This window comes from Malus sylvestris, chromosome 2 (assembly GCF_916048215.2).
Source record: "Malus sylvestris chromosome 2, drMalSylv7.2, whole genome shotgun sequence".
NCBI classification, from domain to species: domain Eukaryota; kingdom Viridiplantae; phylum Streptophyta; class Magnoliopsida; order Rosales; family Rosaceae; genus Malus; species Malus sylvestris.
This window is the reverse complement of record NC_062261.1, coordinates 17,998,527-18,018,707: the sequence shown is the minus strand read 5'-3', so window position 1 is coordinate 18,018,707 and position 20,181 is coordinate 17,998,527. Positions and strand designations below refer to the sequence as shown.

Genomic DNA, 20,181 nt, shown 5'->3' with positions numbered 1-20,181 from the left:
GAGTTCTACTTTCTTAGACTTACTATCTATGAGGTCAACAAGCTCCTTTATCTCTCTTTTGCTAAGAAACATTTGAATATTTTTATTATTATCTTCTAAATGAGATGTAATATAATCTAGATTTTGTCTAATTGTTTTTATGGAATTTTTCTGAACCCTAATGCTCTAACAACTGGTTTAACAAATGATTATGCTTATTATTTTCTAATTTTATATTTTCTACTTTACTAATAATAAGATCTACAATACTATTGGCTTGTTCTTCACTAAGCAAAATATGATTATACTTTCTCCTTTCTCAATGGAAAATAACAAACTAAACTATTTTGGTCTAAGGTTATTTTTCTTTTCTGAGGTTCACTAATTTCTAAATTAAGATAATCTATCATAAACTACAATCTACCTTTCTCTAGAGTTACGGCTAACTGGTTTCTTAGAAACTCTCTTTCTTCTCTCAAGGTGTCTAAAACTTGATATGTTGCTCTTTTTGCTTTTAAAACTTTATGTTGCACTTTTGTGTTGTTATATTTACTAATAAATGAAAGATGTTTAAGATAACCAAGATAAAACTTTTGCTTCTTCAAAGTACTGCTATATATGCTAATCTTCTCTTTATTCTAATTATAGTTGCATGTGAACTTGCTTGTCTTCTTTTGTTTTGTCTTGATAAATGCATGTGAGCTTGCTGTATGGCTATCTCCTGGAGCTAATTTTTTGCTTTTGTTTTGAGCATGCATGTGATCTTTCTGAAATGTTTTTCTTCCTTGTCTTCTTTCTCATGCCCAATTTGGGCATTATCAAAATTTTATGTCCTGATGATTAAAATGAAACCTTTCACGATATTTTGGTTAGTTTTCCAATAAATTTAACTACATACTTAGTTGTGCATAACTCATGATGGATGACTGCACAATGTTTACCAAAGCATACTTAGGTTAAGGCAATTGGCTAAGACAATATTGTATTCAAGTTTGAATGCTCTTTTGTCTAAATTAGAGTATTTTTAAATATAGATTTTTTAAAGGTGAGTACGATACCTAATCTTCATTCTCAAGTATCTGTGTATAAAAGGGGAGTATTTGGTCGTTTCCTCTTGTATTGTGCTGCTGTTTTTAATTTTATTTTTTGACAAACAATATTGTCTACACTAAATTTTGTACTGCATTTTCCGATTTAATCCCTTCAACTTTTACTTTGATCAACTCCCCTCAATTATAATACATGGCCATTTTCCCTCAATTGTCTTGTCTTCGTTAAAAAAATGTCACATTTCAAGAAGAAAAAGATAACAAATAACTTTAAGAAAGAAAAGAGAGCAAATAAAAAAAATTTAAGACAAATTCAGATTAAATAACAGTTTTCATATGAGTTGTAAGGGAAAATACCAAGTTTAAGAAAAAAATATCAACCTTATCTCATTCTATTTGGATTAGCCACATTGTGGGCTAATTGCACATGATTCACATGCCACCGACGTCAGTACCACCGTCATTGGTGCTACAATTTTTTTCCTTTTGCCGAAAAATTTCACATCCCCACCCAACAGTGATATAAAAATATATATGGTAAATTATACAAAATTATCTTAATTATGAATTGAACCACAATCTCATACCTTATATTTTAAACATTACAATATCATACCTCAACTTATAAATTCGTTGCAATGTCAAACCTCCATTAAATTTACTATAAATCTAGCTGTTAAATGATGACGTGGCAGGAATATATCCCACTTCTTTGCCAACTGGAATAGAAAATTAATTAATTAATAACAAACTAATAATTTTTAAGAAAATTTAACAAAAAACTCATGCTACTGTTCATTTTAATTCAAAATCAAATTTTTACATTAAAAAATCAATCTTGATATTATTTATTTACCCTTTTGTTGACCCTAAAAACTATCAAACCTACGTGGCGCACAGGCCGAGTAATCTATAAGCTAACTACGTCCTTCGGTGAATGTGGGGCGTGCCAACTTGTCGACCGAGCTCGGTCGAGGAGTAAAATTTGTTGATATTGCAGTGGGTGCGCTGCTGACTTCTTGATCTTGCGATTGTGGCCGAGGAAGGAACATGTCTCGGCCTTCGGGTTCTAGAGCCTAAAGACAAGGCTGCTAACTTAGCGAAGTTCAATATCCAATTCGGCTTCCAATGTGCCGAATGTAGTAACTCGTAACACCTCACTTCGTCGAAAAGGCTGATAAGATGACCTCGACTAATAAGGATTCAAAAATCCTTCTCGACCGAGACTTAGATAGGTAATCAACCGTCCTCGCCGCAGTGCTGTTGATGCCAACGGAAGATGTTGCGAGATCGGCTGATTCTATGGTGACAAAGCTATCTATGCCGACTTAAGATATCACCGGTTGCTTTCACAGTGCTGTTGATGCCAACGGAAGATGTGTCAGCGAAAAGAAAAAATAAAAATCTCAAAGTTGTTGAGAGAGTTTGCGCATGGCAGTTGTGTGTTGAATTGGAGGGGGTTTACTTGCTTCAACTGCCTCTGTATTTATAATTCACCAGTAGCCTAAGATTGTCTTCGTAAGTTGCAAAATAATAGGAATATTCTCTTTCAAATATGCACAATCCCGTTCGACGTGGCCTAGATGATTTTGTAGAAACCAACTGAAACTCAACTCTCAAAAGCCTACGCCTACTTAAACTTCTTATTGTTCCAAATATCCATGTTAAATGAATCTGGCTCCATAAAGAAAACATATGCTGGCCCACCATACAAAAGCATATACCAATATGCTAAATAATTTAGCATAAAATACCCATTGTTAATTGTCAGCAAGGCAGTTGTTGCCATCTTATCACCAACACGTGTAGACTCATTTTCAAAACACATCACCTATTTTTACTTCACCCTTATCACATGCATGCATATCTGTTGACCAAAACCAATCCCAACCACATCCACACGCCAAACATCCAAATCATTTTGGATTGTGCCGCTTGTTTCCAGCTTGGGGATACATTTTCCCTCTTTCATAAGAAGATGTTGAGATAAATCATTAAAAGATAATTATGATAAAAACTATAACTTTAAAAATCATTATCTTTTAATAATGACCTTTATTTTTTTGATCCAACAATCGGGAGCTATATTTACTCAACGGCCTTGATTTCACAGGCCGATGGTGTAAATTTAGGTCCAAACATTGCCCCCTAGTTTCCTTGAGCTTCAGCCTGTAAGCCGAAGGTTAAGGAAATTAATTGTTCACAGCCAATAAAAAACCTACCGTAGTTCTCGACTGCCGAGGTGAAAAAACTTTTGGAGAGTCGAGAAAAATAGGGGCCGAGGCAAACCACTCTTGGCAGCTCGGCCTGTCAGCTATCAAAGATGTTACCTTTCCTGTCTTTTTGGCCGAATAACTGGCCGAATACACCAGCCGAAAGACTATACACCAACTTATCAATGAAGAACAATTGTCGAAAAACCATTCTTTTTTTTTTATACGCTACTCAGCGGACTAACAGCCGAGCCAGTGTGAAAACACCATAAAATGCTCGACTTCATCTCTGCTAAATCAGTCATCTCGGCTGAATAAATAATTTGCTGAAAAATAGCACCCCATGGCCACAACCATATTCTTTGACCGAATCCGTGAATCACCTTCACTCTTTATTCCTGCTTTTCTCCTCAACTATCCACTGCACTACAAAATAATATATATATATATATATATATATATATATATATATATATATATAGACACACACATATTAGTGACATCCTAATGTGACAAGACATACACATATATATACATATATATATATGCATATATGTATAGGTATATTAATCCCATGAAAAGATATGTCGGCCAGGACTATAAAATTTCCAACAAATGCCAACAAATGGCTTTGTTAAAACCAAGGCTTGAAATGATGTTGTCAGCCACACATGTCTATCACATTCCTTTTTTACTTGAGTACCAAAGCTAAAGTCGAAGAAACATGTGGTCGAGGACAGCTATGGCCGAGGACATGAATTGCTGACTTAGTAATCAGGACTAGTCGAAAAATTAGGAGGCCGAGTATTTTATCCTTAGCTGTTGCACACATAACAGTCGGCTGTTTCTAGACAAACATGCTTTAGCAAGAAAAATCCCCTATATTGTTGGCCCTCCTCCCACTGCCTTGGGTGATGCAAACCACCAAATTAATTTATGCCGACTTCAACCATATGCTCTGATATTTGTATGGCACCCATAAATTTTCATTTGCATGGCACCATCGAAAGCACGATGCACTCAATAAATGGCGGTGTGTCTGGCATTGGCTTATAACGCCGAATGGTTTTGTTTTTTTTTTTTTTTTGTAATGCAATTAATGCAATCAAATCTCTGCTTGTCTGCCCCCTATTTTCTTAAGTATCGGCCCAAGCAGCCGAATGGTTAAGAAAATAAGTTATTTATTTAACAAAAGAAAACAAAAGTGGCCGAACTATAAAGTGGAGGGGGCCAACGATGTTTTATTTCGAGCCGAGATCTTTTTACATCAAAATATTCTCTTTGAGATTTTCCAAAGCTGAATAAAAGATCATCTCCAAATATGTTCGGCTTGAAGGAATATTTTTTATTGGTCGCTGAATGTGTTAAACAATTATTATGCCCTCCAGGCATAATAATTTTGCCAATTTCAGCTTTTAACTCGAACAACTTAGCTGAACAGGATTTCTCCATATTGGCTTTATCACCAATAATCATATCTATTGGCGTGATTTTTTCGGCTAGGCCTATGTCTTCAATTACCATATCAATCGATGTGATTTTATGGTTTGAAGTCTTGTATTGGTCTTGTTCATCATTGGAGCACTCCTCTGACGAATCATTTTCTGAGTCAAATTGTGGCTTAGAAACTTGAACATTTTCCTCTAGGCCTACCACACTTTTAGTCTCTACCGAAAAAATAGGTGGCCTTAGTTCTTCGGCCAAATTAACAATTTTCTTAGGCCGAATATTAGTTGTGGCCGGAGCGGAAATTTGCGCCCCGGCCTCTTGCCTTTCAGAAATTCTTCCCAATTTCTCGAAGAGTTGTTTTTGCTTCTTTAATAGGCGATAACACTCGTCCCATGAAGCCTGATCGAGATAGATCATGTGAACTTCGTAGTTTTAGCACTGTGTCCCACTGGGCGTGCCAAAATGTTGACCCTAAAAACTACCAAACCTACGTGGCGCGCAGGCCGAGTAATCTATAAGCTAACTACATCCTTCGATGAATGTGGGGTGTGCCAACTCGTCGGCCGAGCTCGGCCAAGGAGTAAAATTTGTTGATGTTGCGTTGGGTGCGCTACTGACTTCTTGATCTTGCGATTGTGGCCAAGGAAGGAACACGTCTCGGCATTCGTGTTCTAGAGCCTGAAGACAAGGCTGCTAACTTAGCAAAGTTCAATATCCAATTCGGCTTCCAATGTGCCGAATGTAGTAACTCGTAACACCTCACTTTCCCAAGACGGCTGATGAGATGACCTCGACCAATAAGGATTCAGAAATCCTTCTCGACCGAGACTTGGATAGGTAATCAACCGTCCTCGCCGCAGTGCTGTTGATGCCAACGGAAGATGCTGCGAGATCGGCTGATTCTACGGTGACAGAGCTATCTATGCCGACTTAAGATATCACCGGTTGCTTTCACAGTGCTGTTGATGCCAACGGAAAATGTGTCAGCGAAAAGAGAAAATAAAAATCTCAAAGTTGTTGAGAGAGTTTGCGTAGGGCAGTTGTGTGTTGAATTGGAAGGGGTTTACTTGCTTCAACTGCCTCTGTATTTATAATTCACCAGTAGCCCTAAGATTGCCGTCGTAAGTTGCAAAATAATAGGAATATTCTCTTTCAAATATGCACGATCCCCGTTCGGTGTGGCCTGGATGATTTTGTAGAAACCAACTGAAACTCAACTCTCAAAAGCCTACGCCTACTTAAACTTCTTATTGTTCCAAATATCCATGTTGAATGAATATGGCTCCATAAAGAAAACATATGCTGACCCACCATACAAAAGCATATACCAATATGCTAAATGATTTAGCATAAAATACCCATTGTTAATTGTCAGCAAGGCAGTTGCGGCCATCTTATCACCAACACATGTATACTCATTTTCAAAACACATCACCTATATTTACTTCACCCTTATCACATGCATGCATATCTGTTGACCAAAACCAATCCAAACCACATCCACACCCCAAACATTCAAATCATTTTGGATTGTGCCGCTTGTTTCCAGCTTGGGGATACATTTTCCCTCTTTCATAAGAAGATGTTGAGATAAATCATTAAAAGATAATTATGATAAAAACCATAACTTTAAAAATCATTATCTTTTAATAATGACCTTTATTTTTTTGATCCAACAATCGGGAGCTATGTTTACTCAACGGCCTTGATTTCACAGGCCGATGGTGTAAATTTAGGTCCAAACACCTTTATTTTGTCATTATTGTTAAAACTTCCAATTTTCAAATCGTTTCATTAATTTTCCTTAATGTTTTTTGAACAATTAAATTCAGGGTTTAGATCCTCGGGATTGTTCGATCTATACCGTTCAACACCAAATGAACGGTCCATTTTAATCCCCTAGAAAAGTTCTTGCTTCCAACACAAAACCTCTTTCTCCGTCTTTCTTTTCTCCTTGGTTCTCATAACATTTCAGTCACTTTTTCTCTCCATTACTTTTCTTTTGTCAAAATTTCTCTCAAAGATATCAATTGAATTGCTCCCTTTCGTCGAGTTAGATTTGATGTGCTCGGCGGTGGCGTTGCTAGCGCAAGGCAAGCTGGCTGCAACCTCTAGTGTGTCCATGGCAGAGAAGAAGACAGAGACACTTGGTACTAGCCCAGAATCCTTCCTCGACCTCCAGCGCCGCCTTTCCCTCAGATCGCCCCTGACCTCGCCCACGGCCTCGATTACACCCACCACTGCTCCGCCCTCAACTCCACCTTTGCCCATAACCACATCAAGAGCTCCAGCGTCTTCGTCCTGTGCCAAAATATGCCATTTCGGCATGGAAAAACTCTACGGCGTACCCAAATCTGGAAGGTGGAGTCTAGTCATTCTCCCCGCTTAGATCCGCTTTGGGTGTACTTCACTTAGACCCAGTATTCCAAATTTGGCTGTGTTTAAGGAGAACAAGGAAGGAGGGGACAGAGGAGGGAGTGAGGTGAGAACGAAGGGGAACGATTCTGGGGAGAAAGGAACAGAGAGGTTTTTTTTTTAAATTAAATGTAATTGTTAAATTGTTAAATAAATTTTTAATTTTAATTTTTAAATAAAAAATTAATAATTAACTAAAATTTTGTTTTAGTTGGCAAAGGAGTGGGCTCTTGCCACGTCATTATTTAACAGTTAAATTGACAAAAAATTTAATAGAGATTTAACATTACAACGAAATCATAAGTTGAGGTATAATATTGCAATGTTTAAAACATGAGATATGAGATTGTGGTTTGACCTATAGTAGAAATTGTTTTGTATAATTTACCCAAAAAAATAGCAATAGGTGCAACTTTTTCATCTTCAATTATGTTTTGTTGTGCAAGTTTATTGTCCTTTTACATGCATACACAATAACATTCGAAAACTTATGTGAAAATTCATCGTTGAACATGTTTTTTGAAAGTAATTGTTGGAGAGTGATACTGAGACCAGAAAATTAACAGACCAATTGTCAGAAAATTTAATCGATCGATAGCAAGAAAAAGTTGATTGAAAAACATGATAAGACTGAGTGGAAATCATATAATTATTCTAAATTGTAGTAGTATTTATACTATTATTTTGGTTAACTAGGCTTTAGCTTTTCTTAGAATTATATTTAAACTAAAAGATCCCCAAGAATTATATTTAGTTATTGACATGTCACTTAAGTGGACGAAATGTGAATAAACATGACAGTAAGAAAAAAATTAGTCATTTATAAAAGTTTAAGGGTGAAAATTAGCCAAAATAAAAAAGGAAAACTAATGAAAAGGGCTTGAAAACTTTGAGTTTTAATGATAAGGACAAAATAAAGGGTAAAGTGAATAGTACCAGGATTGACTTTTTAGTGTAAAAATGTGGTTTTTCGTTAAAGTGAACAGTACCGAGTGCTTTTCATTAAAGTTCCCAAATAAAAATTTAAGGAACAAACCGGCAATGAGGTACAAGTTCTCGAAATCAGCTAAGTGTTAAGAAAAAAAATAGTACTATTCACATAGTCATTTTTACTTCTAACACACCATTGTTAATTTTTATCTATTAATCTTTTTCAATTCATTCAATTTGACGGCTAAAAATTAAAGAGATATTCATCAATTCCCCTCCTGAACTTGTGACCATTGGCCAATTTCCCCCCTCAACTCTCATAATTAGTCAATTTCCCCCCTCAACTTTAATTTGGCCAATTTTCCCCCTCAACTCTCATAATTAGTCAATTTGCACCCTACTGTTAATTTTTTTTTAATTTTCCATCTATTCTTTTTTTTTTCTTTCAATCTTTCTAATAACTTCCAACAAAGTACTAAAATTAACATAAACTCACCTGTATAATATAGGGTAAAATGTACAAAAACATAATCCAATTAGTATGTGATATGGGTTGATTATAAGAAAAAGTTATAAATCGGGTTTAAAGCATGTAGAAGAAGAAATAATAATCCTAAACTCATGGATCGGACCTATTTCAATAAAATTGGTTATTCTTAATAAGGAGTCGAAAATTATGAATTGACTAGCCATTTTTGCACTAAAGCTCGATTCTCCGCAATTTACTTGAACTTAGCTTTCACTTTTATAAAGAAAATTGTATTCACATACAAAAATGTACACATCAATCCTTTTGTTATCAATTTTGTATAGTAAAAAATCAAATAAAATTATTCCATACTGATTTATTATGACTAATAATACTATCTATGATAAATTGTAAAATTCTAAATTTTAATCTATTTGTAATAGGATAAAGACATAGGAAAATGATTAACATAAATCTTATTTAGTTTCTTACAAACACTTGTTTAATTATGATCAAATTAAAAAATTAACAGTATGGTGCAAATTGACTAATTATGAGAGTTGAGGGGGGAAATTGGCCAAAATTAAAGTTGAGGGGGGAAATTGGCCAATAGTCACAAGTTCAGAGGGGAAATTGATGAATACCTCAAAATTAAAAAGGGTGTGTGAAACGTAAAAATTGGTGTGTAGATAGCACTATCCAAAAAACAAATGAGACTATTGCATTTAAAGGGTTAAATTTCCTTCTCTACAAGGAAGCATCTTCGTTTGAAGGATTCTGTTAGGCTTGTCTTTTTCCACAAAATTGGGGATGGTAGGAGAACCCTTTCTTTGGTCTAATAATTGGCTTCTGTTAGGTCCTCTTGTTGTTTGTTAGTAATACTTTGAATGGTTCTAATTGGTGCTAGTCTCACAATTCTTCTCATTGAAATTTAAATTTCTATGTAATATTGTTCAAATCCTAGCTTTGCTAATATGATTCGATGGACTCCTTCATCGTCTAGCATCAACTTTGTGGCTTCTACTTGGGATAGGTTTCGGCAATCTAAGTCTAATGTAGGTTGGTCTAAACTTGTATGGTATAATCAAAATATTTTCAAGATGAACTTCATTCTTTAGTTGGCCATTAAATGCAAACTTCCTACTATGAATAGGATTTTGACTTTTGCTTTGTCAGATCAGTCACTTGCGCCATCTGCTCTAGTGTTATGAAGCCTCGTTGTTACCTACTCTAGTATTTGCTCTTTGGTGTTGCTCAAGTGCGGTGTCCTTTAACTAAGGTTTCCTTGGTCTCTTTTTTTTTGTGTCTTGTTGCTACCGTGTATTATGTATGGGGACCAAACCAACCGTAGATTTAAGAATTCATGTCAACCCGTTGCGGTGGTTCTCAACTTAATTAAGTCCATTGATAGGGATTTTACCACCTACAAAAGTAGGGATAAAAACATTTTAAAATACTTGCAAGAATACAAAGTTATCATAGTATAGCAGCTCAAGTAAGGTTGATCTTCTTAGGGATTGAATGAATAATTTATGTTAAAACCAAATCTTAATTAATTATTTGAAAACAAAGTTTGGAAGAGGGTGGTTTTATGACCTAAATTAAGAAAAACGAATTTAATTAAAAACAATTAAATAAATTGGGAAAATAAATAAAACAAAAGAAAATAGTTTTGAAAATAAATTTGAGCACTAGGGTTCCACCGTCACCTTAACAATCCTACGTAGTTCTTCCAATTACTTATGACTTACACATGCATATTTGAAGATTAGGTTTTCCTAACGTATGCTCTATTTGGAACCTCCAACATAGAAGGTATACTTAACATGCAACCCGTCCGTGGTGTCCAGATCAAATGTGAACATGCAAGTCTCATTAAGTTTTGTGAAATCCTTTTGAAAAACCATACAACCCTTAAGACGTGTCGTCCATCCTAAAAAGTTACACAAATTAATCACAAGAAGCCAGCGCCAATTTCATGGATAGACCTTTGCCAAAATTGCATCAAATTACTTTTCTAAATATCATAATGGTGGCCAATCATCAAGACGATTAAACAGTTTAAAGTACAATGATTAATAATTCAAAACTTGCATGCATAATATCATAAGTAAATTGAAAAAAAACTACATATTCTTGTTAAGGCTCGTGGCCTCACTCTAGCAAACAAAACTAGTTACGAATAATTATAAAACAAAATATTATTAAAGACATGGATATAAAACACCTTGAAAATAAACTTGAATCGTTCAAAACTCTCTAAAGCCAAAGTATTGCGTTCTCCCCTCCCCCTTTAACCTAATGGCTAAATATCTTATTTATACTAATACAAAATAAAACCCTAAGGGTGCGTTTGTTGCACTGGACTAACTCAGACTGGACTAGCTTCAGGGACTAAGCTGGATTAGCTTGGCCTGGACTAAGCAGTACTAAAATTATGAAGTGTTTGGTGCAGGGCCGAACTAGCCAGGATTAAATTTTTATTTTTTATTTTTTTATATTTAATTATGAAAACTTCCACGATAAAAGATGCTTTATTGAAAATATTATTCATCTCATAAACAAAATGGGGAAAGGATTTTGCTTTACATGAAAGTCTACATATTTTTTTCACCATCAGCCATCAATACATTTACAAGTTGCAACTACTTGTGCTTAAACTTGAGTTCCTTCGCATATTCTTCAGTGCCCTTCAACTACTTATGTAGATCTTCCATGCTTCAATTGCAACTGCACAGGCTATGAGGTGTCCAGAATATGTAAACCCATGAGAAAAAGAACCAAGCTTGCTGCTCTAAGAGTGTATGACATCTGAAACTTCTGGGCTCACAAGAATGCTGATTGGCATATATTCAGAAGAAGAGCCTTTCCCACAGATACAAGGTCTGGTTTAATGTTGTATTTGTCACACCTATACATGTAGCCAAGCCTTTCAAATGCATAGATTACATCGTTCCAAATGCACATATTACATCATCATAAATAGAATGCAACAATTGTCTCTGGTCCCTCTGGTCTCTCGGTGTGCAATACAAATGGAGCTGGAAGATCAAACTTTTATGGGTAGTCAGTGTGCAATACAAAGGGAACCATAAAGAGATGCTCATGTAGACTTCTAGATACAAATGCCAACTAGAACACATGAGCAATGAACAATAATTTGGTAGATAATATTTTGAGTGTCATTTATGAACACTAAAGTTAAACTAATGCCACCACGGCAATAAAAATGACTGACTAATAAACAATGAAGCACAAAGTAAATGTTTGCAGGTTAATGAAACAGAAAGCTACTGAGAATAAAAGCTAACTGTGTCGCAAAGACCTGTAAACTTCTATGTACGCCCTGTTAAACGAAATGTCCAGCCACAGATAATAAATCTGGACATCAGATACCATGGGCAAACAACTCCAAAAAGATACAACAGCAATACATATTCACACAGACGACCACATATTAGACACAACAAGAGCAAGAAATCACAAATGAGAATGAACTAATCGTTCAAACAGCAATCTCAGTCGAAAGATGGTGATTTTAACTTACTAATCACAGAATATCATTAACGTTAAATATTTGCATCATAGATTGCAGACTTACTTCCAAAAAGATACAATTGAAAAGTTAATAATCCTAAGCAAACAAAATAAATTACTGAAATGGTAAACAAAATAAATCATATGGTAAAAACCCAGACTTTTATTGCTCTAAAAGATCAGATAGTCGATCACTAATTCACCCCATTGCATCTAGATGCAAGTAAGACAGGTCGTAATAGCTATCCTCATATCCATAAAAAACCAAGTTCAAATAACGAAATGGTAAACATAATACCGCACCCACCACCGCCACCAATTCAACCATTAAATTAACCCACTTCACAACTACCTACATCATTGGAATTTAAATCAATTCTAAGATTCTAAAAATACATACAGAGCATCAATTCTAAGAATCATACACAAGCAATTGTACCTCTCATAGAGCTACATAACAATGTCCTTGCAAAATTCAGTGATTCATGAGATGCAGGCGATACTAAATGCAATCAAATACAAACAAGACTGACAAGTTCAACCAATTTGCTTAATCCAAAATCTCTAAACACAAAATACCCAATCGATTGAGCAAACCATGAACAACAACAAAAAACACCAGGATGATAATTTCCACTGAAAGATTCTTGCACCATCATAAAAACCCAACCCCAATTACACAAACTAAGAAAGCAATCCAACGCAGCAAATGAAAATTAAGAAATCAATATTATGTAGAAAAGGTATTTAGAGTTCAAACACCTCTGAGTCCGTCAAGCATCTCTACCCAACTACAATTCAATAGAGATCGACATGAAAGACCAGAAAATCCAAATGAATTTAGAAATCAGAAAGCTAAGGCCCCCAAATCCAACGCAGACTTGTTCGTCTTCTTTTCCTTCTGCTGATGGGACTCCTATTTCACGACGCAGCAGAAAGCACCAAACGAAGACCATTGCCATAGATACAAGTCCATCGTCGATTGTTTATATGTTGGACGGCTACCAGGTGGTGCGACAAGGAAGGAGAAGGGAAAGGGCGAAGGTGCGAAGGGACGAGGAGTAAGCTGCAGTTGCAGCGGTTGATGTGCGAAGGTGCAAAGGAGAAGGGAGATGACGGGATTAGAGGGCAGCTTAGCAATCCTTTCTGAATCGGGGGGTCTCGCTAAGACCTGTTAGCGAGGGACTCAGTCGAGGCGAGTCCCTGCTAATCCCACTAAACTTAGTCCGGGTAAGGAACAAACACAAGATTGGACTAAAACTTAGTCCAGTCTAGTCCAGTGAAAGATAGTGAGTCCAAACAAACACACCCTAAAAGGTCTTAGAATAAAATTAGGAAACCTAATAAATTGAAATAAAATAGGAAACATAATCCTAAATTAACTTGGTAAATTCACCAAAAAATCTGCACAGCCACGTTTTGGATCCAAATTGGCTCCAAAATTGGCCCAAAATAGCTGGATTTAAAGCTTGGACTATTCTAAACACTTCTCCAGAAGGCCATGAACCCATCTGAGGTCATCTTGGGCTCCAAAAACACAGTTTAAGCCCATAAACGTCACTTTCCAGCAACGCGCACTGCTCCTTCATTTAATCACTAGAAAATAATCGCTTGGTAGAAAAATTCCAAATTTTGATACGAATAAGATAAGGAACACATGAACGTCCCCAAATTTGAATCACTCTAAAATTCATCAGTTTGATCAGGTTTTGCTCCAGAGGAAATCGAATGTCCTATAGTAAAAATATAAAGCAAAGTATCAAAATCCTACCAAAATAACCAATAAATTATAACTAAGATTAGGGTAAAATATATAATAAAATATTGACTCATCATCCACTATTAGACTTCGGTTGAGTTCCTTGTAAATCGCCATTTCCGTTACTAATGAGTCTGTTTTATAAGAATGGAATATCAAGTGTTTGTTGCTGCTGCTTTGGTGCAGTGTTGTTGGTAGATGCTTTTTATTTTTTTGGTGATTACAACTCTTTGCTGCTTGTTTGTAAAGTCTTTTCTCGTCAATATATTTTATTTATAAAAAAAAAAAAAGCTTAGATTCGTTATTAATGACGAACTTGGTGAAGCTTGATTTTTTTGCACTTAACATCACTGGAAAGAACCACCTTACATGAGTCGTAGATGACAATATCCATCATGAGGCATGAAATTTTGGGACACCATTAAAGAAACCGGTTGCAACTCCCCACCACCCCAACTTCACTGTCTCGAACTCCGACGAGAGTGGTGACTCCCCACCCGATTGCTTTTGAACGAAATCGGCTAGAATGAGGCATCCGTTTTGTGGCATCGAGCATTTCTAGAGGAGAATGCTATTGACGAAGATGCCGAGGTCGTGGGTGGCGGGGGTGGGGTGGGTTGAATGATGAGATCATCGGATGGCTGCAACTGCACGGTGGCTAGAAGTTTCTGACACTAAAGGAAATCATGCAGTCGTAGTACACGTCATGGGGTCACCGAGCAGGCTCTGATAACAAAACCAAAAAACTGTAACAGATTACTAAAGCTTAAGAAATGTAGAGAGAGAAGGATGAACACTCGGAGAGGAAAGTAGAATTCGTTCTTGTATTATTTTCTCAGTAAACACAAATGAAGTACAACCAGTCCTTTTATATCCCAAATGAGTCGTACACTACAAGCTACAGTATTAACTAACTTTTAACATCCTCTAACAGCTCTAACAAACTTATGCTGACATGGCCTTGCCGATGTGTCACTCCAACAGGCTCACCCTGGCATACGCTCTGTGTTGGACCACCACCGCTTCCGACAACGACAGGACAGTGAAAGTAAAAAGATTGAGGTTTTAAAGAGAGAGAAAAGATTTGGAGATTGGGGGATCGAGAAAGAGGAGTTTTTTTTCTCTTGTAAGCCGTTTTTGCCATGTCTGCAGTTAATAGACAAATTGACGGACAAGGAGACAGAGGATTAAAATTGCAAGAAACTCGGAAGTCAATTCAATACAATACAATCCATCCTTTCATGTTGTTTGCACTACTCTGAAATTTTGCTTACTAACCAGATCGAATACAAACAACCGTGCAAAACACCTGAGCTCAAAGAAAAAATTTATAATGCGAAAATCATGCATTTCTGGATTCATCTAATCGAATCTAACCAGCTTCTTGATCACTAATCAGCGTCAGATTTAACTACCTTCTTCATGGGATGTTAACAAGCTTTGGCCGTCTAGTTTCTGGATTCACCTCTACTCGAAGACCAAATTGAGCAATTTCTGGTGTATCAACAGCCCTTTGAATCTCCAATTCAGCCACTACCCTTTCGTTTTCTTCGTTGCCTTCGAATAAGTTCCTCACGCACCAAATGCCCCCTTCCCTTAAGTACGGATTGTCGTCATCAAGGCCACACTATTGCAAGAGCAAAAGAATCCCATCCTTTTGTCTAATCTCATCTTGTACAAGCTTCCTTTTATATGTGCAATTGCCAATGACTGCCACTATGTCTCTCCGAAATCCTTTATAAGGGCAGGGTTTTAAGGAAGAAGGCTTTGGTCCATCTTGGTCCTCACCTTGCTTGATAGCTTTCCTCATTACTGATGTCGGCTCAAGATCACGAATCAAACATAAAAGAAATTCTATGAGGCCATGGGATAGCAAAACATCAACAGCATCCCCCAGGTCCTCATTAGAGCCTCTTACGAACTTCTGAGCACATACATCTCTCAGGATTGTGAGTGAGAATCCTAGAACATCTATCATAATAGAACATGTTGGAAGTCCAGACTTGCCTTTCGCAGCATAATTAAGAATCCCAACAGATTTCTTAAATATCCCAAAGACACACAGTACAAAATCACTAGGCACAGTAATCTCTTGAAGCCGCTCATTCAAGATGTCATATATGTTTCTCAAGAAAAATGCTTGCTCAGTTGAGAAAACGTCTTCTCTAAATTCAGTGTCTTCGCCATTCTCAGTAGCACCAAAAAATCCTAAATTTGAGAAAAGTGACTGGAAGTAAGGTCATTCTAAGCAGGTTCTTGAAAGAATCAACTTGTACCAATCTTCTCCGAAACCAACCCGAAAGGTTAAAACAAGGCACAGATTAGGGTTTGTTTCATTAATATTAGGTTTCAGCAAAGGAACACAACTGAAGCTAAGGCGGATGGTATCAAATGAATGTACAAAGTTACCTGCAGCCGTAGTCTTTACAATCTTTTTCAGGATAGTTATCCCACGATCACCACAAAGTTGGGCAAACAGTTCAGGGCTTCCATTACAACAAGCATAGACAACCATGCACAAGGGATCACTAGTTTCCCGGCTCTGAACTCTTACTATAGCAGCAAATTCTTTCGGAAAAAGTCGCTGCCAAATTGCACACCGATGCCGTTGTCCAGCCATGAAACATTAGCAAGAACTTGCAACCCCATCTGAACGATCACAGTATCTGGCTCCGAAGAAAGACTTGCGGAGTTCAAAACATTCAATATGATTGACACTCCATTTCGTTCAATAAATGAGTCCTGATTTGCAATCTCTCCCGCACATAGATTTCTTAGGAGCTTTAAACATAATGTGAGAAGATGGCAACCAGAAGGGTAAGGGAGAGATTGTACGAGCTGGATGACAGAGGGAAGAATATCCTTAGACGCAAGGCCTGCACGACCATCCGCAGTTCTACAAACTTGTATTAAATTTTCCAACGAATTTACGAGGGTAGATGAGTTTCCCACACTTAAAAATGTCCGGAGAACATCTTCAGGTACAGACCACTCTTGCAGTGCTGTATTATCCATTAATGATCAAATCAACTGATATCAAAACCAAAAAGTGCAGAAATTTCAATAGCTAAATTGGGCATAAATAACCGTGGTAGAAAAACAAAAACTATATCTCAATCATTTCTTATTTAACATGAAATCAGACAAAAACTATATATGCTGAATTGAACGACAGTAAGTACTTCATCCCACCCAGAATCCAAATCCACCAATTCAATGCCAAAAAAAAAAAAAAAAAAAAAAAAAAAAAAATGCACAAATGTTTTGAACAAGAAAAAACAGCAAATTCAGGGTAAAAGTAAATTTACCTGCCAAGGTCGATCAAAACCCCAATTGGTAATTGAAGATAGGGAAAGGGACAAACCCAATTGAAAATTTGTTCTTTGTCTGAGACCCAATTGAAATTTTGCTCAGCTGCGAAGCTGAAACATTGAAACTGAAAGGGGTAGACGGCTAAATGGTGAAAAGATGACAGATTTTTCAGTGTGACTGGTACAAGGAGTGGTACTCGTGTCACTAGACTTGTAAACGGGTCGCATTTACTGGGTTTGGATCGGGTTCAACCCAACCCGTTAATTTAATGGATCATCCGAATCCAACCCGTTAAGCTAACTGGTCATCCAAACTCAACTCATTAGTCTAATAAGTCACCCGTTAACGCCCATTAACAATATTTTTTTATTAAATACCCTTCCATAGAGCAATCTCCACTTCAAGCAAGTTCGTTCCATAGGGCCGATGAAAAACAAGATGATAACAACATTGCCAAAAAACTTTCTCCATCGAATCAAATTCCCTATCACCTAATTCACCATCTCTGATTCCTTAACCCCAAGATGCACAGAAGGTAGTTTTCGAGGATTAAATTCCTTCCGGCTTGCATGGCCAATGATTGTTCTTGGCTTATCTAAATTCATGACCTTCTGCCTCGGCTAAATATACCCCACAGAAAGTAGATCTTGAAGCCAAGCTGCAGTGAACTTCACCTCCTTCTCAGAGAGTAGACAGCGTGAGGATTTCATTATTGACTATTCAAATTACACAAAAGCCCTTAATAACGGATGTTAACAGGTGGTTAATAGGTTTCGCGGGTTCATCCAAAATGACCTGTTATGTAACAGGTGATTAACGGGTTGACCCGTTAACCACTCGACCCGTTAAACACTCACCCAAATACTCATTTTAAAGGGTCGGATCAAGTTGGGTTTGAAATGCCAGGTCTACATGTCACTATAGAAAAGATAAGATATGTGTGCTAAAAAGTTAATAACTTAAAAAATAAAATTTCCCATCATTCCCATTAAAACACGTGGTGTATCACTTGTATTCCCATCACAATTAAAAATTTCTTGTGAAAAGATGGTCTAATTTGGGAGAAATTTTTAGTTGTGACGGGAACACAAGTGGTATACCACATGTTTTAATAGAAGTGGTGAGAAATTTTATTTTTTAAGTTATTATCTTTTTTTAGCACACATGTCCTACCATTTGTATAATAACACGTGGTGTACCACTCCGTGTACCGGTCACACTAAAAAATCTCTCCTAACTTGGATAAAATTCATCTCCGCTCAAAGACTAGGTTAAAACTTAACGGAGCCTCAAAGAGTCACTGGGCTGGCCAAGCTAGGCCTTATACCAGCTATTTCCTGGGCTAGCAGCAGATGTTGCAGTCACTTTCCAGGTTCAAAGCCAAGGTTTAAAAGAGTCCAACATTTGAATCTCCAAATTAGGGTGGGCATAGGCCGGGCTGGGCCCAAATTTGGAGGGACCGGACCTACTTAAAAAGAAAACGAGACGGGTCGGGAGGGGTATTGCAAATCTGATCACTAGAACCAGACCTAACCTAACCCGTTTCAAATGGGCCAGTTCAGGATGGGTCCACGGGTCCTCTTACTTCTTCTTTTTTTCCAGTTTTGATCACCTCATGGACTCACCATCCTCTAGATCTTCAACTCGGTATTTGACATCAAGACCCTTATCCGCTGCGTGCTGTTTCTAAGCGATTATTGATGACGGAGGAGTTGACCATGATGGTCTTGAGCCGCTCGAGGCACTGGTGACGTGTATCAAATCAAATGAGCGGACCATTTATCCGGCATCGGCCAAACAACTATCGATGTCGACGGGGGTTTGGTGACAGAGGAGGAGCTGGTGCTGCTGTTGACACCGGAGCAGGTGGTGGAACAATACAGCCCCATAAATTAGGAATTAGAATTGGGTTTTTTTATTTTGTGGGTGGGTGAGGATAAATATGGATTCAGATACGAGGTGGGAGTTTATGGGATTTGCTGATGAATCTTCTTCTTCCCATGAAGAAGTTAGAGATAGAAGATTGTAGAAAGAGAGTGAGAGTGAGGAAGTGAGCGAGTGGAAAGAGAAGGATGAAGGACATTGTGAATTGACATATCCGAAAGGTGTGAGAAATCAGAGACAGAAGCGTCAAGAGAGAGAATGAGAGAAACTGGGGAAGTGAGAGATCGAGAGGAAGGAGACTGAAGAGAGGAGAGCTTTTCGAGAAGGTGTGAGAAAATAGGAGAGGAATGGGAAAATGTTACAAACAGGTCGGTCCAAGTACCCATTTTTTTTATACTTCTGGACCCGGCCCGCCCCTAAAATTTCAAAGCCCATCCCCGCCTCTTCCCGCCTCGTTTCTCTTTTTAAAAATTAGGAACCAGCCCCCTACCATCCCTGAACATTGATTACCCGCCCCGACCCGCGATTCCTATACCCGTTTGCCCACCCCTACTCCAAATGCCAACTGTCGTTACTTACCCATTATATATGTACGAGGTCTTTAAGGAAGAGATCTCTATTTCTTTTTTATAAAAATAGTGTTTAGTTGTGGGACACATATATTAGGGGTGCAACTCGGGCAGGTTGGAAGGTCAACCCATCCTAACCCAACTTTTACAATTTGGCTCGGGTTTGGGTTGGGTTTTATTCGGGTTCATTTGGACTCGGGTTTAATTGGGTTGGGTTCGAGTTACCCAACTTTTTCAAGTTTAATCTTATAACAACTTAGTTTCCAAGAATTTCAAAAAAAAAAAAAATTAAGCCAAGTAGCATCAAAGCTAGCTAACTTTAATTTCATAAATCAATCTACTATAAAGCTTTAGTATTTAAAGACTACGAATATGGGCTGACTAATCAAAGCCTCTATTCCCTAAAAGCTTAAGCAATTTATTAAAATATATTAGAAAGGGCGTTCGTTTTTAGACTTGGCTCACTTGGGTGTAGTATGAGCATTAATTGATATGGGTTACAATCTAGTTAAATTGGGTTTGCTTAGTCGAGTTAGGTTAGGTTGGGGATGGACGGGCAAATGATCAACCCAACTCAATCCAATCAATGAACAGGTTGAAATTGGGTTGGATTTGG

General features: G+C 37.3%; 1 non-coding gene and 1 pseudogene across 1 annotated transcript; both read right to left on the bottom strand.

Moving 5' to 3' along the window:
• Window positions 1-12,015: 12,015 nt before the first annotated feature.
• Window positions 12,016-12,098, bottom strand: LOC126614133 (small nucleolar RNA Z196/R39/R59 family). Its single transcript, XR_007620291.1, has one exon. It is a non-coding gene; the product is annotated as a small nucleolar RNA Z196/R39/R59 family (small nucleolar RNA).
• Window positions 12,099-14,602: 2,504 nt separating this feature from the next.
• LOC126613790 (uncharacterized) lies at window positions 14,603-17,459 on the bottom strand (annotated as a pseudogene).
• Between the last annotated feature and the right edge of the window lie 2,722 nt (window positions 17,460-20,181).